This window comes from Gymnoscopelus microlampas (assembly GCF_963454915.1).
Source record: "Gymnoscopelus microlampas genome assembly, chromosome: 13".
NCBI classification, from domain to species: Eukaryota; Metazoa; Chordata; class Actinopteri; order Myctophiformes; family Myctophidae; genus Gymnoscopelus; species Gymnoscopelus microlampas.
In genome coordinates this window covers 35,610,193-35,635,466 of record NC_139950.1, presented here as the reverse complement: position 1 = coordinate 35,635,466, position 25,274 = coordinate 35,610,193, and the positions used below count along the sequence as shown (strand labels likewise).

Here is a 25,274-nt window from a genome sequence, read left to right as displayed (position 1 = left end):
GATTAGCTGACTAAGTAAACTTTGATCTGCACATTTTGTGCTGAATTGTATGGAATCCATTAACAGGGCACAAGATCAGAAATAATCCATGTAGCTTGTTAAACCAGTGGTGACATTGTCCACGTTGGGCGGCAGAGATTTATGCACTTTCAATAAAGTAGCCTTTACAGCTTCCAAAAGTCACAGCCTGCTGGACATTGTCATACACAATAAAACAACCCGTTGCAGTCTGAAAAATAGTAACAAATTACTTCCTACCTCCTGTCTAGCAATTAACTGTATGCATTTTCTTGGGAAGCATCCAGTATTAGAGTCAGATATAATTTGCATCCAGTCAAGTGCCAGCTGTAAAACATTTTTTGCGTTCTGGTAGAAGCTATGCGTATGAGGTGAAGATCTGCGGTAGTTGGTAGTAAATAGTTAATGCAGCTATGCTGTGGTACAATATTCATTTTGCAGTTAACCTGTGCAAAATGGTGTCCATCACATTTGAAATTGATTGGGACAAGGCAATTTACTCTATTTATTCAGTATAGGTATTTTATAACTTCCAATCTGAATCTAGGCAAAGTACTGTTTCTGAAGTATCATGTCAGATAACATGTAGACCACGTTTCACCAAGCTAGCGCCAATATGTCCAAAAGGGATTGTCTGACACACATGTATAAGCAAATTGATTCTCGAGCCCTAAATCCTAAAATGATTTGGAATGAATCTGACCATTATTGAAAAATGAAAAGGGCTTTAATGGGGACTTAAAGGGTTTAGGTTGAAGAGATTAATGGTGTGAAATGAAGGTGTTGTATCAGGAAAGAGAAGGGGTGAGGGCGGAGGAGTGTGGTATGGTGCGGTAGGAACCGATGGAGAACACGTGAAAGACAGAGACAAATTAAAGGCAAGACAGAGTAACCGAGGGAGAATACGTGATAGAGACAAATGAAAGGTAAGACAGAGTACACATTGCCTGCCCCTTGATCCAGCCTTATCAGCCGTTGGAATTAAGTTACATCGTCGAATAAAACTGTCATCATATTTAGTGAGCACACTTAAACAGATGGATGACTCCATAAAAACAATTGTAACTAAAGTTACCGACTAGAATTTCAATATCAAGATCAACGAGATACTTATCTTTAACAAAAACATTATTTGGTTTAGGGCAGTTGGTTATACACTGCTAAAAACAACAACAACAAAACACAGGTCTTACAATCAGTTCATATTTTTTAAAGATGTTGGTAAAGAAGATATAATAGCATTTACAGTCTGATTCTAACAGGGAGAGGAATACTGATAGTAAAACCCACTTTCATTATAAAAATCATCAAGTTTATTTCGCCAAACGAAGTAAACTCATTCCAAAATATTCTCATTGATGTCGGAAATATCTGAAGACCCCCATGGGTCCAGTGAAGCGTGAGGCATGAACTCTCGCTTGTAAAGAATCACCACATGAAACTGCATCGCTAATCGTCTTTATAGAAACAAGAGAAAGAACTGTCCTTTCCTGTTCAATTGTTGATTGCCTTTGAGATGGAGATACTGTCTCTGTGAGGATGACTATTATGTGGAAGCACATAAAGGACTACCCGGAATACATCAATAATATCACAGTTATATGTGTATTGTACAGAGGCTTTTGTCTGCCACATCAGTTTATATCACTTCATTAACAAAGGCAATGTCTCCCAGTAGACCAGATGTTGCCCTGGGTCGGGATTGTTTGAAGTCAGAATGACTGGCTCTCCGATGGATAACAGGTCAACTCAGTCATTAAATATGCAGCGACTTTACACTATCACAAAAGAGAAATCACTAATGTCCTGATCTCACTCCCCCGGCCTCTCTAGAGAGCTAAATCATGCATTTTTGGAAATGAAGAAACCTTGTCTATTTAGAATTCTACTCCAGTAACTGTATGAATGTGAACCCCCCTGGTAATTGCAGGTATTACAAATATACGATGTGCAAATCAATGCCTATAAGAAGCTTAATTGTTCCTAATTTGATTCAAAAGAACTTTACTCTTGTCCAGCATGAGATTATAATTAATTTATCAGCAACATTGTGCGGCTTTGGGACAATTTATTTCTGAGACCTGAATAGGCAATGCTCTGCATTTCAAATAGACAGCAAAGAGAAAGTCTGCTCTCCAGCAACACCTATCAAGCAGAACAGACACTGCCTGAGTTATTGACGTCCTCTCTGCAGAGATCCCAGTCCAATGTGGATGTGGCTTAGCTTGAGAAGTCATCTGAAACACAGCGTCCTGCTCCTTTGCACTTAGCTTTTTCATCATTTAGTCCTTCAGTAAAAGTGAAGCTTAGCCTAGAACTCCAGCTAGGCTTTGGTTGCCTGCTGAGTCCGGATGCCTCCATTTTTTGGAGGGTGGCTGGGTGTGGTCTGAACAATGTATGCAAGATTAGACATCAAGTGAGATTAGACATCAAATGGACATCAAATCCCCCCCCCCCCAGGCCCCAACCAGCCAAAAAGTATGCACAGAAGCTGCCTTGATGCTTTAATTTCACAGTGCTCCTTTTGAAAATGTAGGGGGGGGTTCTGCGTGAGATAAAGCATCAGAATTGTTTGTTGACGAAATGAAAACAGCAAATTAATTACATCTCCCCTGATGGATAATTGGAGAAATATTTTGGGAGCTCAACACTCGCCAATGATGCTTAACCACTTAAATGCTATATACTTTGTTGTACATCAGATGGTGAAAATAAACAAGCTCACAGCACATCACGCTGCGGCCCGTTGTGAGCTTGCAGATCGGCTGTTTTAGCTGAATGTTCGCCTATTTTCACAGAATGTTTGCCTATTTATGCCAAATGTTTGCCTATTGTGACATGCTCAGAATAGGGATGCTAGGGTTCATGTGGTTAATATGTTACGATGAAGAAGAAAATAAATTGCTGCACACACACACGCTGTTTTTAAGTCTCTGTGTCCTCAATAAAGTACTGGCATCGGCAGCTACGAGTCTGCGTCGACTTTTTTATTCATCAGTGTTTCTACCGTTGGCCGGAACCTCACAAGGACTGTGTGCGTTGCACCCCTGCGGTATCTGTGTAATAGGTTATGATGGCCATTCTAGGAAATGAAGTTCAGAAACTGCCTTTAAATGGTATGTGGATGTGCGCCTCTTTTGATCCTCGTTCTGAGGAAACAAAGCATTATTATAAAAATACAGAGGAGTCCAGAAACACGAGTCAAGGTCAGGTGGTGCTGCTATTCAATTGGAAGTAATTGTCAGGGGATGTGCCCTAGGGTTTGAGAGAATATATTATATAGGACAACTCCAAGCTCAAAATGAGAATATATTTGTCTCTATGATGAGCTAGAATGTTTTACCAGCCTGAAGCAGACAGCTCATTTTTAGTAAAGAAAGGTGAATGACTCAGGAAGGGGTTTATTTGTGCCTTTCACAATATAATTGTTACATTGGTTATGTGAGCCACTAAAGATTAAAGTGTTAATCTTTGTGCAATAATAATATTGCATTGCAATACTGTATTGCACAGCAATATAATATAATGGTATAATGACAGACATCATGGAGTTTTAAAAACATTGTGTTTCGGGACAGAAAATTGAGAGTTTGGAAAGACATTTCAGGGATGAATCGTAGTATTACAATGTTGCACACCAAGACATGACCTTTCTTGAACTCATAAACTCTTATCTTAGGGGTAGATATATTCTACCTTCAATGTCACTGAGCTGGCAGAGTGTTAACTATCAGGGTTAAAGTAACACTTAGGATTTTATTGTGTGTAGGAATATTAATGGAAAAGGTGTGAGTTCAAGTAGTGCATATCTCTCATGTATACATACTGTCAGAGTGTCCGCCCTGCGATTGAGAGGTCGAGGTTCGATCCCCAGGCCTGATCATACCAAAGGTCGAATTGGGGGTAAGTCCCTGCCAGGCTGACTGCCACATAAAACATACATCAAGCCACCTCATGCTACAGAAAGCCGGGGGGGGGGGGGGGAAGGAGAGAGAGAGAGAGAGAGAGAGAGAGAGAGAGAGAGAGAGAGAGAGAGAGAGAGAGAGAGAGAGAGAGAGAGAGAGAGAGAGAGAGAGAGAGAGAGAGAGAGAGAGAGAGAGAGAGAGAGAGAGAGAGAGAGAGAGAGAGAGAGAGAGGAGAGAGAGAGAGAGAGAGAGAGAGGAGAGAGAGAGAGAGAGAGAGAGAGAGAGAGAGAGAGAGAGAGAGAGAGAGAGACTAAAAGGATAATGCAGCATTCATTAATAGACCGCTATAATATGAATATTTCAAAATTCAACAAATTATCAAGTTGTAATTTACTCAAGTGAAATTGCAAGCTCTCATTTTAAACTTAAGCCCACTTGCCACTATACAGAAAGGCCACAACACAAGAAACACAATCATGTATGTGGGCTTGAAAGAGAGGAGAGAGGACAGAGGAGATGGAGAGATGGGGAGATGGAGAGATAGTGAACGACAGGACTCGACAGAGTTTGTATAGGCTATACTAGAGGAAGGAAGAGAAGAAACCAAACGCAGGAACTGCAGATTCCAGCTATTTCTCAACATCATCCTCACAATTAATCTCTCACCACTGCCACCACTAAACAGTCTGATATTTACTCCAGTAAGCCTATGAAAAATGAATTCACATACTTTAAATCAGAGGTGTGCAACAAACTCATTTCGGAGTGAGGGGGGGAAGGTGACTTGATGAGGGCTGCGACCAGTTGCGGACAGAATGCATGCTCATGCACGTTCACTTAAGTTACACTAACTGCTGTCACTGGCTTTTTCCAACCTGCTGTCTCAGCCATTGCCATAATAGCTATAGTAGGCCTATATCACTTTACACATTTTGTTTTATTATTATTAAAAAGAATAGCTGCTTTAATTATTGATATTACAGTTGCATGCTACGAGACATTTGGTATCAGAGGTGAATCATAAAAGGATGTTTTTACTATCCTGAAAACCATGTTGGGAGCCGCAATTGATTGATTGGTTGATTGATTGATTACTTTATTAGCAGTTTGCAAAAAAATACACAGGAAAGTAGGCTACAGTTCAATACAAGGTTTGCTATTTTAAACCCAATAAAGCCTATGGCTTTTTTTCCATTGGGGTCATTTTAACCCCCAAAACGTGAGTGCTTTAAATACTATTGTATCAACAAGTCAATTACAAAAAAAAAACGTTATCTGCGTGTGTGGTGCCGTGCGTAATAATGGAACACGCGAGTAAATAACTTACGCTGCTGTTCTGTCCAGACCAGTGCACCACTGCCTGGTTATGAGCCGAGTCTCCGGCCAGGGGGAATGTAGAGCTGGTCAGATGGAACTCCTGCTGGTCCTCCTCGCCGCTCCATGGGAATCCGGACCACGTTCCAAGGCTCTCCGCCGTCGGCGCGCTGCGCCTCCGTCTCCGGCACGGGTTCCTTAAGCCAGATACAACGGTATTTGTGATCACCTCACCTTGTGCCACGTTTTCTTCGTCAAGCGAATAACTTTTATCGTCGTTTTCTGTGCCATCCTCGGTCAAATTCTTGTCACCCGAGGAAGCGACCGTTGCGCGTGGATCACCACCTCCACGATGCGACTCTTGAGAAGAAGAAAGTTTCTCTTCGGCGCTGATCGGTGCGTCTTTCTCAACACAAATGGTGTTATTTTCCCGAGAACTTTCCTGGCTGCCGGTAAATTCCGCGACGTTGTCGACTTGTTCTCTGCTCGTAGATTTCAGACCCATTAGCCTTTCGGCAAATCCGACGAACTCCTCGGTCGGTAACTCGCCATAATAATAATCAGCCACATCCAGCGCCGAGAGTTCCCGTGGAAAGTGTTTGACTGTTGTAGGTATCTTGCATGATGGGATGATGCACCTTATCTCCGCTTTTGTTATTATGCCCAGTATGGAAGTTAAGGAGAAGAGCCAGATCCACTTAGCAATCAGATTAGAAAGGCAACAAACGAAGCTCGTCTCCATTCTACGTTAAATTCCGCTTTCAAATGTCCCCAAAACATATCATTTTTACTCTTTAGGATTTGCCTATAATATCGCCCGGTAAAGTGGAGTGTGTAATGCACTGTGGGGTGATGATGGACAAGTGTTCCCAAGTACTGATGCAAACGATGCACTAGAGCACTGTTTCCCAAGCAGTGGGTCGGGACCCATATGTGGGTTGCGGACACATTTTTATGGGTCGCGAGTAAATACCCATTTATTTTTTGTTTCTACATTTTGATTTTGATTATTATTATTTTAATAGATTTTCCCAAAAATGCAACATTTTTCATAAGTTAAAAACAAATCCACTTTTTTTTTTTAATTAATAAGAATATATTAATTAGAGGGGGGAAATACTTTTAAGAAGTAGTGAACTGTGTTGTGGCTATTTTCTTGTAGATTGGCTATTTTCACTAGTTTGGGTCCCGGGGAGACCTACAATTTCTCTTTTGGGTCTTGAGCTAAAAGGTTTTGGAGCTAGTGCACTAGAGAAGGGGCTGGAGGTTGGATGCTGCACTAAGAGGAGTGAGGGGCAATTCCCCCTCGTCTTTAGCCTATCTCAGCCGAGATGGGGAAAATAATTGCACTCGATTAGTTTTACATTTAAATTATGTTTATGTACATTGTCGATTTAAACATAGTATAGATCATTAATCAATTAGACCCCATGGACACCCAATGGTTTCTGAGGTAAGATTGAAAAATAGATTCAGCTTCTTCACATAAAAAGCAACTTTTTTTACCAGCTCAATACGAGATTAAACAAGAAATCTCCCATTTGAATTAACTACTTCATCACTTTTCCACAAATTTCATTGCCAGAAATAAAACACCCAATATTATGAATATCTACATTTCATAGATAAAAGTTAATTAGTTAGTTTTTGGAGATATAATCATGAATTTCTATAGAAAGTCTTGATAGCAGCCCTTGCAGGCTAGCACACAGGCCTAAAGAGTCAAGAATCATATTTGCCTACATGGTCCATTAGGAGTCATTATGCAGAGAATGAATGGAGCTCAGCTACAAATTGTCTTAGAAATTCCTTGATTTCTCATGTTATTAACACAAGATGTAGAAAACACTAACTTTGGTCCCCTATTAAGTAGGCTGCTGTTGTCTTCTTGAGTTAGTATTGCAGTGTTTATGTCAGACAAATAGACAAATAATCATTGGAATGAGAGCAGAAATATTACGAACAAATGTATTGAATACAATAGAATAATGAACACGTGTCAATGCAGAGCCCTTTGAATATATTCTTCACATTTAATTTAAATATGTTGGGCTTTGATCCAGCAAGCTAATGTAGACCATTAAGAGAGCTAGAGCCAATTGCAACTATTTGATTAGATTCTGTTTCTGCTGGCTAACATTTAGTCAATAGGATGAGGATGCTGTTGACTGGTGACTGATGGCAAAGAGTATCTCTATATTGAGCTGTTCCCCTGTTGCTCTGAGCTGGGACGTGCTCCTGTTCGACACACAGGGTCAACAGCACAGAGACGTCTTTCATTGGCCGCCATTAGTGATGCAGCGTCGTGCGAGAGCTGTCTCAATCTGTTTCAGTTAGCCCCCACCAGACAAGAGCAAACCAGTCTATAATGCAGATTGATGGCTGATTGAGAATTTAAATCATGGAGGACTTGAGTTAAAAAGCTCAACTTTGAACTAGGAGGTGAGCTAAAAGCGTAGCCTCATCAGAGAAAGGCGTGGGGGCTCTTAACGAAAATGCTGACAGTGTTTGATGTATTAATGTTTTATGTCACATGTATTTTGAATTAGTACGTTTATTCATGTTTGTATGTATATGCAACTAAAGGACACAGTCCTGTTTTAAGTTATGAAGTCTTCTGAAATACACATTACACACCACAATTGATATGCTATAAAATACAATGTTGAACCTTCAATATTAAGATAAAGACCATAGAAATCGTTTAGACCAAAGAAGCTAAAGTACAAGTATGATTTTGCATTAATTGCTCAGGAACAGGAGTTGAACTCATCTTAGTCTACATTTCACTTTGTAGAGATACACATGCAAACTACTATGTGTTAATTTAATTATGAGAGTGTTAAAACTGGACTCATAGTCCCACACTTTATCACATTTTGAGTGAACACCATGGCAACTGAGAGGAATCATTGTCTTTCTCAAAACAGAAATTCTGCTTTGCCAGTTGTCACACCGACTGAATATGAACTGTTTTTCTCCATGTCCTAGAGCCCAAGACACAATGATGGGGAAACCTGCAAGTAGGCAGTGTGAAAGGTAAGAGAGATCTGACTCAGTGAATTGTTCCATTTCTTTTAATTGAACGGAAACAACCAATCAATCACAAGAAGAACAACACAATTTACAATTTAGGCATTTAGCAGACACTTGTATCCAGAGCGACTTACAAATGCAAGTAAAGAGTACATGGCAGAGTTTCCCTATGGGGAAACTTTTCCAATGTGCTAAGGGGGTGTGGGGCTGGATCATGCCCTGAAGGTAAAGGGGTGCCATGCCCTTGATTGCCTTTTAGGTCATGATCACCAGTGTTTTGTACTGGGTGTGGGCAGCAACCGGAAGCCAGTGAAGAGAACACAAAAAGGGATAGAGATTAAAGATATTAGGGAGGTTGAAGACCAGGTGTGCCACGCCATTCTGGATAATTTGGAGGGGCTTGAGTCAGAACGCCAGGAGACCAGCAAGAAGGGAGTTGCAATAGTCAAGCCTATCTGAGGCCCGGATAAGAAGCTGGGCATACTCCTTGGTGAGGAAGGGTCTGATCCTTCGTATGTTGTTAATGTTAACTGTAAACCTACAGGATCAAGTGATCGCTGCAAGGTGGGCCTTGAAGGACAGGGGGCCCTCATTTATCAATGGAATGTACAAACCAGCTTAAATATGAGCCCAGGAATCAGCTTACACCCACGTCCACGTGATATTTATCAAGCTGGTGTACCCTGCCAATCCCAGCATAAAATCTGTCCGCTGTTGATAAATGTGGCGGAGACTCGTCACACCTGTTTTTCGACATGAAGACGTCCAATAAGACAATATAACACAAATAAAACAAAAATACGACCGCATTCGTAACAGCGCAAGTCCTGTCAACTATAGGTGTCACGATATGTCAGAAGAATAATGTCAGAAGAATAAAAAATAATAAATAGCTTAGGCAATTCTGTCTGTTTCCCGCAGGCCTTCGTTGTTGAATAACACCAATCACATCGTCATGATTTGAATAAGTTTGGGTTTTAATTTAACCCCCAAGCAGCGCGCACTGATAGTGGAGACGCACACACTCTTCTGTTTTGCAAAATAAAGGAGTCCTAGCGTCCTTCCGTGGTCCGTGACTGACACCAAGTTTATGACAGATAGATAGCCTGAGGCTGTCATCATATGAACGTTTATGGAGTGACTGATTAATGCGTAAACATTAATGGATGAAGGCTGGTGTGTGGTGGGTTGGTTACCTCCGATCTCCCGCTGCGGCCTCGTGGTCAAAATCCACAATGAAGCTCACTTGCACTGGGCACAGAGGCATTTGAGTGTTGGGTTTATCCTTAAACGAGGTTGCACATAACTCCATAAAGACGTAGCGTAGCCTACTGTAAGCTACAGTACTCACGTTGGGGGACTTCACTCTCCAGTGTCTCCATGTCATGAATAAAAAATATTCCAGCGCAGCGCTCCCAAAATCCTATCGTGTAAATCATATGTATGCGCTCATGTCTTAACAGTACACAGAGCCAGTAAAGCACCGTTTAAACGTCTGAATGATTAAGCATCTAACTTGTAACATTGTAAATATGTTATATGGTTTTTAAGTGCGTGATTTTAATTGCTTGTACACTTGGAAATATCCTACCAATTTCATATGACACATCGATGTATGCCTTTACAAAATATATATTTTTCACGTCCTTTTGTAGCTATACATTTTTGAAGTGCAAACACATGTTTAGATGCCTGTCAGATGGTCAGACAATATTGCTCCGCATGTCTACTATAGAACAAACTGGTGTAGATAAATCCTACACGCCTTCAGACCAGACGTAAGATCTGAGCGGGCCGTACGCTCAAGTCAAAGTCACGATAGATTGATAAATCCCGACAATTGCTGTGATCTCGGCGTACGCCCGTTTTTTGGTCTAGACCACTTTGATAAATGAGGGCTCAGGGTGTTGTCAATGGAAATGGAATGATCTGACTGGAGGCCGGACTTTCCAGGGAAGAGAAGCTCAGTCTTTTTTGTGTTGAGCTTGAGATGGTGGGAAGACATACACTGTGAGATGTCAGCCAGACATGCAGCAATGCGCTCTTCAACCTGTGTGGCAGAGGGAGGGAAGGATAAAAACAGTTGAGTGTCACCAGCAATACAATACTATTGTCCTGTCTGAAACCACAACTCCTCCAAATTGTTATCAGAATCTCTTGAATTTGGTTGTGTTCTTGATGGAAAATAAAACGCATATATATTACGTATATCACGACTTGCACATGAAACTCAAAAGGGAAGATGTAGGGAGTACAGGAGGCAGTCAGGACATTAGTTATGCACAGTGCATTCCTTCACCTTTCTGCTCTAGCTGAACAGCCAACATCTGCCGTTTACTGCTGCACCATCCATGGATTTGGAAGGAGCCTAATCACTGATATTACGTACAGTAGCCTCAACAACACCATACACAACCACATACATTTTCCATATGAAATTTGTGTTTAGTTCTGTTTTTCTCACAGTAGGCTATTATATGCCTACTCTACTGTTCATATAATTTATTTTATATGAAATAGAAGTGGAAAAGCCCTTGGTTGCAGATTGATTAGACAATCAACATTAGTTGATTGGCTTGAGGTACTGTAGCTAAAAAACTCATTATCTGAGACATCTACTGTACTTCAATTAGCACCGAACACTGCTCTGAGGCAACAAAAGGAGATATCACCTTTTCAAATCAACATTTCATTTACTTCACTGAGAGATAGTGAAAGTGAAATGAAACACAGACAGGAGTTTAAGTGATTTGACCTCTATGAAACGCCCCAGGCTTTATCCATTTGATGGTTCAAATGTCTTTGTCTTTTCTTTTTTCACAGTGGAGGGTGATGCAAGCTTTGCGTTAGACAGTTTGCAGTGATTTGCCACGTTTTCAGTTTGGTAAATTGGTGAGATGTGTTCTAAGGTGTGGATTGTACTACAGCACAATTCACACCATAGTTGTGTGTAGTATATCTCACATATATCTCACATGGTCATGTGAGAAACAGATTTGTACAGATACAAATCAGCATAACTTGTTTGTTTTATCCAAAGACAGAATACAGAGGAGACACATACTGTATGTGCAAATGTACAGTGACCAAAAAATACTCCCAAACGTGGGGGTTTATACAGTAGCCTCTGTTGTTAAAACTGTCTGAGTAAGATGAGCAAATTTCCCCTATATGTTATTTTTGTAGTGGAGTGGCCATGAAATATCTTTAGGGATATTGTGCATATTGTGTGATAAAATGCCCTACATGTTGCACATTCATAGGAGAAATCACGAGGACTGTCTTAAGCTATAGGGCCATTATAGATTTTCTTGCAGTTTCAATCCTGCCATGGGGCAGAAAAGTATTGACTCTGTGCAACCATAACTAAACTGTGAAATAGACCCTGTGATAGCTTCCAATTCTTGTAGGAATAGAAGAAAAGAAACTGAGCTAATAGCACCATGAATCTGCCTTTTTTGTTACTGTACAGCATTTGCATAAAAAGTGTCTACTGTGGACTTCTTCTCTTTGTAATTGGGTTGTTTGGTATAAAATTGGGTCTTTTTAAGGCTGCCTCACTTTTCTTCTCTTTATGTGGACATAAATAAAGTACTGTGGGTATTATTATGCTAGTCAGTAGATGGAAGTGCTAACTGATTGATTAAAGGGACTGTTTTATGTCCACATGAGTGACATACTAGTGTATTATTGACTGTTAGTGACTACTCAAATTAAGCAACACAGTTGACAGATTATATTATTTTAACACTCTGGGTCACTTTGCTTTGGATATTTACAGAGAAATTACAGAGAAAGGTAGAGAAATTCTCTATTTTTCAAAAACTGATTTGGACATAAAGATTTTAACAGGCCCCCAAATTGTTCTGAGGGAGCTGGTACACAGACCTAATCATCAAGTCCCCGCAATGTGATAAAGCTGACACCGAATGGGCCATCTGTCTAGAACAGTGTTGGTCTGTATGCATGTCACCCAAGTATGTCCCAGCAAAAGTGGACCCAATCACAGCAAACTACACAGCTCGGCTAATGCTACACCAATCACAGCTCAGCGACATTAACCACACAAAGCTCATGTTGGCATCATTGGTGATGTGTAGGCATTGTTCAATATTATATCCATATACATTTGCAATTTCTCCTACAGATGTTGTCCAAAACTCAAACAAATTGTTACACATTTTCCCTGGATAACTGTAGTTTCCAGAAGGTGGAATACCCGTTTGCTTTTCTAGTTAATTTTGCCATAACTGGGGGGCTCCTGTATTCAGAGTGAGAGATAGACGTGTGTTTTCCCACTCTGACCACCTGGGGTCTGGCAGTCAGGAAGTCCACCCAATCACACACTGTAGGGCTCAGATCCAGGTCTGCCATTTTACTGACAAGCCATGCATAATTGGACCAAACCACAGCACTTTCTCATTGTTTGTATTCAGTATCAATATCAGCAATATCAGTTTAGAAATGCACTTGTAACTTCGTACGGTACATTTTTACTCTCTCAAAGTTAAATGAACACGCTGGATTTTACTGAGCAAGGAAATGGAGCAGAAAGAAACAGTGTCACAAAAATCACTGGATACCTCAAGGTGAATCATGGAACTGATGTTCTACATTACTGGTCCCATTCAGTCCACTGACTTGATAACTTTCACAAACTTAACTAAAACATATGGCTGTCAGCTTAGACAAATATTACAGGCATCACTCATGCCACTATTCATAATTGCTACTTTTTGTTTTTATGGTGTGTCTCGAATCCTGAGTTGCTCGCTCTCCAGTGTGCCACATTACTAATTAATGATTATGATTTGGACACGTTTCTAAGCAAGTTGTAAATTTAATGACTTCTTCAGCTTCATTACATGAGCTACTTATAAAAAACTTCTCATAAAATGAGCTCATGAAAACTTAAGCTTACTAGTGTTAACCAGCCAGCTTGTTAATGTTCCACGTTCCAGTCCCACATTTAATTATCCACATACGTTTGGGAGATATTCACATGAGATAAGAGTAGAAGTTTTTCTTTCTTTTTTCTTTTACATAATTCATAACCTATCAGGTCTGTCTCACTTGAATGTCTCATGATTGGTTATGTGGAAAATGTGCATAAAAATATGTGCAGAGGGCCTGAGGGCATATAAGAATAATTTAATTGCTATTATAAACCATGGTGCTTACAGTGTCACTAGAATGTCTACTAGCATTTCTGTTCAGGTTAAGATCTGTCCATCCAGCAACTTATCTGTAGAACTGTTTGATCAACATGATCCTCATAAATACAGACCCATATTAATGTCTGTATTTATTATATTAATTAACCCCATATTAATTACATTTTTCAAAAATGATATACCCTGTGATGGCAGAGGCTGCTACAGCGTCTGAGATGATTGTGTTTCATCATGACATTGAAATTTAGACTTCTAAAATAGCGTTGTTGTATGACGAAAAGAACTAAGAACGTTGAGCACATTACACCAATTTAGTTATTATGCCACATATAAAATCCAGGCTAAAAAAATATATGTTAAGATTCTGCCTACACCTGTTTCTCTTTGATTCATAATGGTGAATTGTAAGGTGTGTATTGTTGTTTCTGATGGAGTAAAGTGTTTTAGGCAGAACAGACACTTATATGAATGAACTAATAATACTAGACCATACCCGTCGGCGCAGCGCATCCGTGGGGGGATATGCGCACATGATCTGGCAACCCGGGAGGCAGTTCGTCCCATAGCTGGGCAGGCCCGTAACCATGGCGACAGTGTTTGACAGAAAAACGCTAATAAGAAGCTGAGATTTGATGAAATTGAAAAACGGGCTTCACAGTTGCGTTCAGATGGTAATGGTCAATGGCTGTGTGCAAAATCAGAGCAATTATTCCAGCCAGTGAGGAGAACCGGGTGTCTTCACTCACGTACTCACCACCACTACAGAGGTTACTAGAATTATAGTATGATGTCAGGTGTAGGATCCCCTTTTGTGTGTGGGTTTAAATCCCTCATGTTGTCCGAGTATAAAACGCTCTTTCACAATACGATACTTCTACGAATCTGATAGTGTGAGACCAAATAAATCCACAAACACCTAATTTTGCCGTAACTTTGCCTATCTTAGTTTTTATTTATATTATTCATTCTAGTATTCTTTTAAATGCCTTTAGTGTCTTGTAAGGCATTTTTATGCCATATGTAAAAAATCTTTGTGTTTTAAGCCTTTGTGTATGAAATATAAACTTACCTTGCCTTACAGTATTTTGTTACTCATGGAAGTTAAATGATTACACTGCCAATACTGCAGACACCCAGAGCCTCATCAACATCAGAAGACTCCATCCTCTTTATTTATTTATTTTATTATTATTTATACATTTTAAATTGTGGGCAAGTTTCAACAATTATGTAATATGTATCCTTGCACAGAAATGTCTGGTATAATTCCCAGAGGGCACTGAAATAATTGTTTGTTTGTTTTCTTGCCACTGAAGTGTGTCAGTACTCTTTTTTTACAGGTATCCTCTTGTACCAATTACCCAAATGTCCAATTTGGACCTGATAGAGGTTTTAATGCATTGTAATAATGGATTATGATATTATTATAGGCCTATATGAATATTCGTAGAGGTCAAGGAATAAACAATGTTAAATTGCCTGTAGAAAGTACTGTCAATCGGTTAATATAGGTTCATATTCAGCTTGACCTACAGTACTTGTAATAGTATTACCTATTTAAATACAGTATGTTGTATTAAAAGACAAATACATTTATATCAATTGATCTTTCTGAATTTAACTAATATGTAATGAAAGGATGGGGAGAAGCCATACAGGGATATAATCATCTGTACTGTAACTGCTCCAGATCTCTCAGAAATGCAAATTGATGTAGTTGCAGGAAACAAAACATTGACTTTAGATAATGAACAATGCTCTTATATTTTATCAAATGGTATTGTGTAGAATTTAATTTGTATGTTGGTTGTCATTAGGTCTTCATGTTAAAGAGGCAGTGCCACGATTCTGGTACTTCCTCTATTTTTCATTCATCTATGAAGTCAGCAATATTCCTAGATAAGATAAGACCTTTCTTGATCCCGTCGTCAAAAACTATGCCAGGTAGTTGAAGTTAATCTTAGCCAATCACGGGGAAATATGAAAATTGGGACGGGTCCGTCTTGATGACATGACTATAGAGATAATGTGTACCGATTTGCGTGATGTTTGGGCAAAATCTGTAGGAGTAATAGCAAAAAAAAGTGTTTTGCCAAAATCTGCCTCCTGGTGGTGCTATAGTAGGCCAATATATGAAGTTCCCGGCAATCGAATGCTGCGTTCATGATTTGAGGCATTTTGTTCAAAACGGACCACTCCTGCAAACTTTTGATGACAGCCAATCAGGATGGAAAATGAAAATTGTTTAGCAAAAATCGGCTTCCTGGTGGCGCTATAAAAGGCTGATGTGAAAAATGCAGGGCAGAGGTTTTTCCTTGGCCTCTATAAGTAAGCGTGCAAAGTTTCACGCTGATCGGTCCAGTTATAGGTTTGTCCAAATAATAGTCCCAGATTGGGACAAAATAAATAATAAGAGTACACACAGTATAGTTAAAATAAGAGTACACGTAGTATGTGTAATGTATTATGTAATGATTCACTCAACTCACAATACGATTTGTATCACGATACTAGGTTCACGATACGATTTTTCACAACAAAATTTGTTTCCAAACACAATGTGTTTCTCTTACACAAATCCAGCATTTTCTTCTTTTTGTCTGCTGTTTGCATCGCGATAACTTTTTTTATTAAATCGATTTCAATTGTTACCAGTTTGAATTGATTTTAATCGATTTACGATAAATCGTTACATGCCTATTATTAAGTAATAACTGACTTACATACTTTTAGATTTAAAGTTGTTTTGGAGAGTAAGAGAAAGATATCTAAAACGGTAAGTAAATGATACCTAGGAAATAACAAAATATAGTAATTAATAATGGGCAACACCAAGAAGTTAATCATGCTTGGCCATATGATTATACATTTGGTTATATTGCAATCATTTGAAATAATGCCTAAGCCAGCAGTTCCTTTTGTATCAATAACCCTGCAGTAGATGATGCACATTGAGAAAGGCTATACGACCCTCCTTTGATATCCTACCTACTTTGACCTCATCATACAGTATATAGATTACATACGCATGCACAAGAGCACAAGCAGAAATCAAAGTTGTTCTAAATTAAAAGGGACGGTGCTTGCTGCTGAAATGTAATGCTGTAAAGTCTCTGAACCAAGCTCAATTCATCATAGTGAAAAAAGTTTGAATATCAGACAGGTGCACATTATCCTCATATACAGTTTCTGCTAGGTGAGAGAGAGCAGATTTTGTTTCATCACTGATTTCAGTGTGGTAAGAGGTGTTCTTAGTGGGTGTGAGAGCATGAGAGGGAACCTGAAAATGTGTTTCATGCCATAAGTGTGTGACTTGGCAATTGGCAGTTTTTCTACTGTCTTCCAGCACCTGTACTGCAAATGTCTCTGCTGCACAACTTGTGTTTTGTTGTGTTGTAGTACTGTATGCTAAAGTAAAAAAAACTCCACTCATTAGTTCTATGTAAGGAATTTGGGAGGTGCAAGGGCCAAATTACATTATACACTTTTCTCTGCGTAATGCACCACATGTATCCAACCACCCACACATCCATGCATCTATCCATCCATCTAATGATACTGTCATGGAGATTCTTTGTTCGCTATGGCTGATTGAACTCTTACACCCTCATTCTGATTTTTAATAGCATCATATAACGTCATGTTCCTCCTGGCAAAGTTGTAGTGTTCCAGTCTTTTTTTCCCTAAAGAGTCTAGATGAAATAAAGACGAAGGTCATTTTTGTTGTTTAGCACACAGACAGAAACTTCAAGTCATAGGTCAGTAGCTCCATATGCAAGTGAGTAAGCTCTAATGAGGGCAGCTCCGTCTCTCCTGATTTATGCAAAGGCCACGGCAGACTTAAAAACACTGAACTTTGCACAATTACAAGGAGGGAGGAGTAGGGAACTCCCACCCAGTGCATAAGTAATTCACAAAGCAAAATGTTTCATCTTGTGCAAGACCCCACTCATTTTCAGGAATGTCACACTTGTGCCCTGTGAAGGGGTGGGAGAGAGACATCCTTCTAGACATCAATTATTAACCAGAGCTTATATCACAACCTTGTAGATCAAAACAGTGTGCGTGTACGATACCAGGGGGCATCTCATATGTTTAGCACTGCCAGGGAGACACAAATCTAAGACGGAAAGGTTAGATGTTTGAAATCTGACACGAGTGTGAAGCCTTTGTAATTTCCCTAACAGGTACACGATATGGCAGAAGAGCACTGTAGGGTATGTTGAGTCTATCTTTGTACTTCTCTATCAGAAGCAGAGGATTCTGCACCACCACAAATAGGGTTCCTGTGAAAATGAATATTTTATGATATTGCTAGCAGGGTATGATTGGAAGCATAGGGGTGGATTTGCATTCCAAACTGCCTCTTGTGCAGAAATTTCATCATTATCAACCTTACATAACAATCTTAATGCACAGGGCTGGAGTTTGTTACCGTCTCCCCAGAGGTTTAAAACCATGAGGCAGGTAAAAATATTTACCCTGGGTTAAAGCCTACCATTCTCTGACTCATTAAGAGACATATTTAGCAATAGGAATACTAGACTTATACGTATGCCCCCAATCAGTCTCCTTTTGGTGGTGATACAACTTTTCAACCCCCTTGTGGGTAATTTTAATGACGATGAGATGCAGCACGGTATATATCCAGTGAATGAAAAATCTATTTTTAGATCTCTGAATGCACCAAGTGAACTTCCTCTGATGTCTTGGCAGCTGCCCATAGGCAGTGAAGCATTCCAGAGTGAAGGTGGAGGTCCTATGCTGCTGTAAGCATAGCTGAAACACCAAAAGGCTTAGTGAGTTGAATAATGCAGAGTTATTGCTCAGTAAGACGTCTGGACAACTGCCTCAGGGGGGCTGCATCGCTCTCCGTGACCTTGTTACCTATCCTTTTATATTTGGTTGAGTAGCTTTGACCAGACCACTGGGGAGCAAATTGCCTCCCAAAACATTTGGAAAACTTGCAATGTTAAAACAAACCATTCCGTCCTTGTGCTCTGATGCATTTAATACAGCTACTCCATCCTCGCCATAACATTTTAATTATTGCAGCGTGACATTATTAAAAGTGATTTTAAACAGGGTCTCGTGTCATATTTTTAGCCCCGCTAGCGGCAAAGCTCTAAGGACGGCAATGTCAGTCCGTTTGTAGTTCCATCTGTTAGTCCGTCTGTCTGTCTGTCTGTCCGTCTGTCGGTCCGTCTCTCAGTCCGTCTCTCAGTCCGTCTGTCTGTCCGTCCAACACTTTGGTCCCCAACAAGATATATTTTAAAGTGCTTGCTGGATTGCTATGGAATTTGTTGTGTACCTTCATGTTGTGGTTCGAGTGTCTTCCCTGAGACTGGGAGGTTGTGGTTCAGTCCCCAGTCGAGTCATACCAAAGACTATAAAAATGGTAGTACCTCTCTACTTGGCACTAAGCATCACAGGTTGAATTTGGGTAAGTCTCTGTGACATACTAGCATCATATCCAGGGGGTTTAGGCTACTTTTACATCAAGATGCCTCACGCTATGGAAACAGGAGATAGGCTCCTGACCTATGGGCCACGTGGCTCAGGAACAGTTCCCAAACCTACTTACGTACTTCATGTTCCCTGGAGGAACAACTTTTTTGATTTTGGTGACCCCATGATGGTTCCTCTAGCGCCACCCTTAGGCCACATTATCCAGTTGCACACAAGATATCTCATTATCTTATTGAGGGGATTACAATGAAACTTGCTTTGCACATTCATGCTCCCATGTGGAACATTTGAGCGACACCATGACCTTATTTCTATCGCCACCCTCATGTCAAAATTAGTGGAATTTGCACTCAAGATTTCTCATAAACTAAGACTGCAGGGTCAACCCTAAGGACCTGCACAGCCTCTAGGTGTGGCTAACATGGCTTTCAGACTTTTAGTCTTGTTTATCTATGTCTCAAGACATAGAAATTCGAACCTGTTTGTAACGGTGAATACTGAACATGCTGTAATGCAGTCTGCTCCATCTTCATAAAGGCACCTGCACTGTCACTTTGCACTATGACACAAACAAATGGCCGCCACCTGTGGTACCATGAGCTTGTTTGCATTTTGTATCGGTTTCTTTGGTTTGGCGCCAGTAAAAGCATAAAAAGCCTTGGCCCCCAGCTATGATGGAGCCCCTGATTGAAACGCTAGGCAGAGCGGAGGCTCGCTCTGCGTGCTGTCTTTATAGAAAGCTCATTAGTTGGAGAGACCTGTGTGCATTGTTCCAAGTCTGCAGAGTCAGCTGGGGAGCCACTCATCACTCCACACATTACAGACTCCTGCACATCTGGTCTGGCTACTTCAGGGTGACCTGCGCACACACACACACACACACACACACACACACACACACACACACACACACACACATGCGTGCACACGTGCACGCACGCACACAGCCACACACACAGCCACACACACACACACACACACACACACACACACACACACACACACACACACACACACACACACACACACACGCAAACACTTTCTGACAAATGCATAGATGCAAACATACCCATACACAAGCACATGCATATACTGTAGATCGATATGCACCTTAAACCCATGCATGATTACACATGCATATTGTAGCCATTGAAATTCCAATAATGCATTATGGAAATGCATCAGGCTTTCTTTCTCCTGCATCAAAAAAGTCTTAACACATGAAAAAAATATCTCACACGCACGCACGCACACACGCATGCGCGCGCACACACACTCACACACACACACACACACACACACACACACACACACACACACACACACACACACACACACACACACACACACACACACACACACACACACACACACACACACACACACACACACACACACACACACACACACACACACACACACACAGACAGACACACACACACAATCTGGCTGGTATCCACTGTGATTTACTGCCCATTTTACACCCAGCTCAGGTGGCCATCCCCAGTGCTGTCCCTGCACTGCAGCGCAGGGACATAAGCGCTGTGCTGTCAGTCTTCACTTATGAAGGTTTTCACTTAATGGTCTGAAGGTCTGAAAAGCACTAGGCTGGACCACTTTCATATTGGCCAGTATCTTTACTACTATTCCCATCTCTAAATTATACAGGGAGTTAGTCTGCACTGCAGCAAGTGTAACTGCAGCTCTGTGTGCTGCTTGCATTTACACAGTGATTTGCATTCAGATACTATAAGCCGTTCCAGACATCATCACCATGAAACAGGCAAGTTACAGTCATGAATGGCAAAAGGGTAGACAGAAAATGAGGCCACGAGTTTCCTACGCTGATATGAGAGTCTGTTCCTCTGATGAGAACATGTGAGTGTGCATGCTGATGACAGACATGCTTTGTCTGTCTATTATTTCCAAGATATAGCAGTCTGGGTGGAAAAAAAGGTTGGTTTCAACCAGGAACAATGGCATTGGGGCCATTATTGACTCTCTGTTCCAGTATAAAAGGAAAATACTCACATTACCCAGGGCTGCTTGTTCAAAAGACAAGATTAATCAATGTAGTCCGTTGGAGCAGCTTCCACCTAATGGCTCCCATAGAACACTGTCCTTTCAGATTAAAGCCTCCATTAGAAATCAATACTTTTGAGTCTTTTCTCTTCCGATGCCACTGGCAAAATCGGATACAGGCTGCCCACAGCATGGGCCCTTGGGGGAGGGGGGATGAGTTCATTTTGGACCCTTTTCAATCAGATCTGGTGCCCTGTTGCTTCTGCAGTAAGACATGTATTTGCTACTGTTTTATGAGTGAAATAAGAAAGAAATTCCACAAGGCGTCAAGGCGATCACAAAACTGATGTGTTTTGACTCAAATAGCCTTCTTCACAGCATCTTCTGAAGAAGGCATTTTGAACCATCACACATCACTTTTGTAATATAGTAAATTGTGATGAAATGTCGGTCCCTACTTCATCTTTTGGATGTGTTTCCACATTGTTTCTAATACTTTGTCATGTTTGGGAACATTGATCTTTCCCATCAATTAAATAGAACCACAATTCTGGGAATAAAGCAGTGCCAATCTCACATCACGTCTCTCAGCTTGCCCATTGTAAACCGTCATTTTGCCTTGTGCTGAGCAGCAGTTCTACTGCCGTCTTACAAATGGCAGGTGTGATTTGAGACTGGTCTGAATTATCTGGCTGCAAGAGGCAGCTTCAGGGTGGGGTTTAACCTGCTCTCACAGATGTGTTTCAAGAATCACCCTTGATCTAGAAGTGTCCGATCAATGATCTCAATACTTAGTATCATAAAGCTTTCTGTCTTACTATCGAACTTAAAAATATCTTTGGTAGTACAGTATTTGGATGTAACACATGTAAATTGTATTCCTGGGCTGTCACAACACCTTTCAGACATTTGCTAATTGGAAGGGATCTGCTTGTTCTGGGATGAGAGTGGAGGGGGGGGGGGGGGGGGGGTGGTGAAGAAGAAGATAGAGTGGGAGACTTCAACATCGCAGCCCTGACTGTCAGAACAACACTGCTGATCCTTAGAGATTTGCCTGTGAAAAGCATGCGCAGACGTTTGCAAACTTCTCAGTCTAGTTGTATCGCCGCTGTGAGAGTAGAGAAAGTTGTCATGCCCATCAGAAATGTATTCTCAAACCTTGTGTAGGTTGAAATTATTTTGTATGGGAAGTCATATGCTGATGGCAAGCTACTGTCTACTGATCTATTCATGGGGCCTCTTTGTTTACTGGTGGTAGGGTGACACATACTCTGACTGTATGACCTATCATTTTAGAGCTACACAGCAGCATATGATTTGCTGTGAAGCATCAAAATAGAAATGTCACAAATGAGGCATGAACATCTCACATAAGAGACAATCAGAAGTTCCATAGGATTTGCAACACGTTTGATGTGACAGCACTGGAAATATTGCCAATATCAAAGGTAAAACCTTTGAGGCGAACTCTCTTTAATGATGAATGTCAGGGGAATCACATGGTTATGACGATTTCAGGGTCTCCCAGGCATGAAAGTTAAAACTGCAGCGAAACCTGCTGGTGAGCCAAAATGAGATGCAATGGCTCCTCAATACAAATCCTAAATGTAAAAAATAAGCGGGCAAATTTATTTCCATTTGATGTATAATTCAGATAAAAACTTCGAGTTAATCTTGATATGTCTTGGCAAGAATCCTTAGAGACCTATTAGCTAAGATTAGGCTGCGCTGACTGTAGTTGGTATCAATAAAAAGAAAGGGTATGTTGATGATACCTTAAAACCACGTAAACGCTCTATACTTAATGAATTAATTCTGGTAACCAAATAGTTGACCCGGGTCTGCTCTGTACATGGTATGCTCTTTTCCCCTCTAGGAAATAAGGTTCACATGGTTATAAACATTACAAGATTTTAGATTTAATTAGCAGAAAATTGTGTCTGTGAGAGAAGTCACAAAAGCTGGCACATAAAAAATGTGGGGGTGATTTTCAATGGTTGACAGGGGAGCAAGTCAGAAATGGTTAGAGGAGGTGGGCCAACATGTTCTATAAATGGATATTGAAGGTCCAGAAAGGGTTACCCTAAAACTGCGCCATAAAATATAATCTTTCTGGAATATGATGTGAATGTTTTCCAGCTTTCAGTGTGAAATTAAATTATCAAAGACAAGTCTTAACTCTCCATACTGAAAGAAGTTAAAAGTTTTATGAGCACCATCCAACCTTTTTTTGACGCATGACGGAGGAAGCCTAGGCTTCTGACACACTTTTCAGACTTTATACATTAAATATGACCCTCACATGTGTGTGCTAAAACAACAAAAGGAATAATATTTAAAAAGGCAAAGTCATTTTAAAATGATGCGACTTGGTTGTAAAAATAAATCCACCAGAAGTGAAGTTTCTTAAGGTTTCTATCTCATTATTTTAGTAAATTCGATGCCTAATGGTGGTTTAATTGAGTCATGAAGCAGTCAAAATTGATTCCTGTGTTTGTTAGATTATACTCCCATGGTTGATAAAGGCATTCATTGCCAGTGGGTATGCCAATAATTCAGCACATAAAAATTCCAGTCATAGGCATCATAGTGCTAAAAGAGCAAGCTAATGCAGGGAACATCAAATGCCTTATTTACATGCAAATGGTGGAAAATATTTATGAGACACTGACTTCAAAATAACAAAATAATGACTGTATGTGTGTGCATTGCATTCTGGATTGACAGGCTTCAGCATCTGTCAGACAGCATCTCTGATTATGATAGATTCATTTAAAAAACATAAGCCAGGGTTTAGTTTGAGGCCGGGACTCTATGTGGGATGTGAAAACACATACACAGTACAACTGTAACAATGTCTCGTTCAAAAATATATCCAGCTTTCAGAGTGCACTGGGACTCCAAGCATAAACACCACACACACACACACACACACACACACACACACACACACACACACACACACACACACACACACACACACACACACACACACACACACACACACACACACACACACACACACACACACACACACACACAATGTCCATCTTAGCCTCTTCTCCCTCCTGGGTCCCAAGCTGTGGAATGACCTCCTCCCCCTCAGTCAGGACTGCACACTCACTCCCCATCACTCCCCATCTGAAAACTCACCTCTTTCATCTACAATACCTCACTGCCTAGCAATCCTCAGTCCTTGTATCCCTTCTTGTTGCAGATTTTATCCAAACATCACGCAAATCAGTACACAGTATCTCTATAGTCATGTGATGAACACGGATCTGTCCAATTTTCCATATTTCATCCTGATTGGCTAAGGTTGGCTTCCAAAGTTTGCAGGATTGCTCCGTTTTGATCAAAATGCCTCAAATCATGAACGCAGCTTGCGATTTCTGTGAGATTTCACACGCACATTCCCACTAGGCCGAGGAAGAAATGCCACTTGAAAATGTTCAAATCAGCCTCATGGTGGCGCTAGGCCGATTTGTGTTTTTAACTATAACTGCACCGATCTGCATGAAACTTTGCACGCACACTCCCTAGAGGCCAAGGAAAAACAACTGCCCTGCATTTTTCACATTTGCCTTTCATAGCGCCACCAGGAGGCCGACTTATCTAAAACATTTTTTTTTAATATTAAGCCTTGAGAATTTATCCAAATTTCATTGCCCTATTATAGCGCCACCAGGAGGCCGATTTTGCAACACTTTTTTTTTATATTACTCCTACAAATTCAAACATCATGCAGATCGGTACCCATTGTCTCTATAGTCAAGTGATCAAGATGGTTCCGTCCGATTTTTCATATTCCATCCTGATTGGCTAATTCCGAACATTGCTGCCCCACAACAAAGACCTGTGCTCCGAGGAGCACTTTTTCTAGTTTATGTTATTTTATAACATATGTAAACAGATTATTAAATAAGTAAAAGTGTTTATAGGGGTGTGCCTCCTGGCATAGACTTTGCGCTCCACTGATCACTCCTTCTAGTTGTTTTTCTTTGCACTCTACTTATGGGACCGTTTACCCAGTTGTTTGTTGACTAGGATTCATGTCATTTACTCCGATCTTGCACTTGCAAGTCGCTCTCGATAAGTGTCTTCAAAATGCATAAATTGTAAATTGTACTGTCAAAGCGATGCAGGCTTCCTGTCCATTGCTCTCATACAGTAAGCTGGACTGGCTCACAAGACCTGTTCTGAATGGGTTGCCAACTTTGGCAACCCGTCAGAGGTTTGAGTGAAGTTTTAATGGCATGGACCGTGTCTATTGCGGATGTGCCACAATTCATTATCTCTGCCAGGCCAGAAGCCAGGGCGGACGTATTGTTTTCAG

At 40.6% G+C, this 25,274-nt stretch overlaps 1 pseudogene across 1 annotated transcript in view; it reads right to left on the bottom strand.

The window, feature by feature from the left end:
- The window catches only part of LOC311058637 (VPS10 domain-containing receptor SorCS1-like), a 51,680-nt pseudogene extending 45,938 nt beyond the window's left edge, over window positions 1-5,742 (bottom strand). The window contains exon 1 of the transcript XR_014602913.1: window positions 5,251-5,742. The product of XR_014602913.1 is annotated as a VPS10 domain-containing receptor SorCS1-like (transcript). The remainder of the gene's footprint in view (window positions 1-5,250) is intronic.
- Between the last annotated feature and the right edge of the window lie 19,532 nt (window positions 5,743-25,274).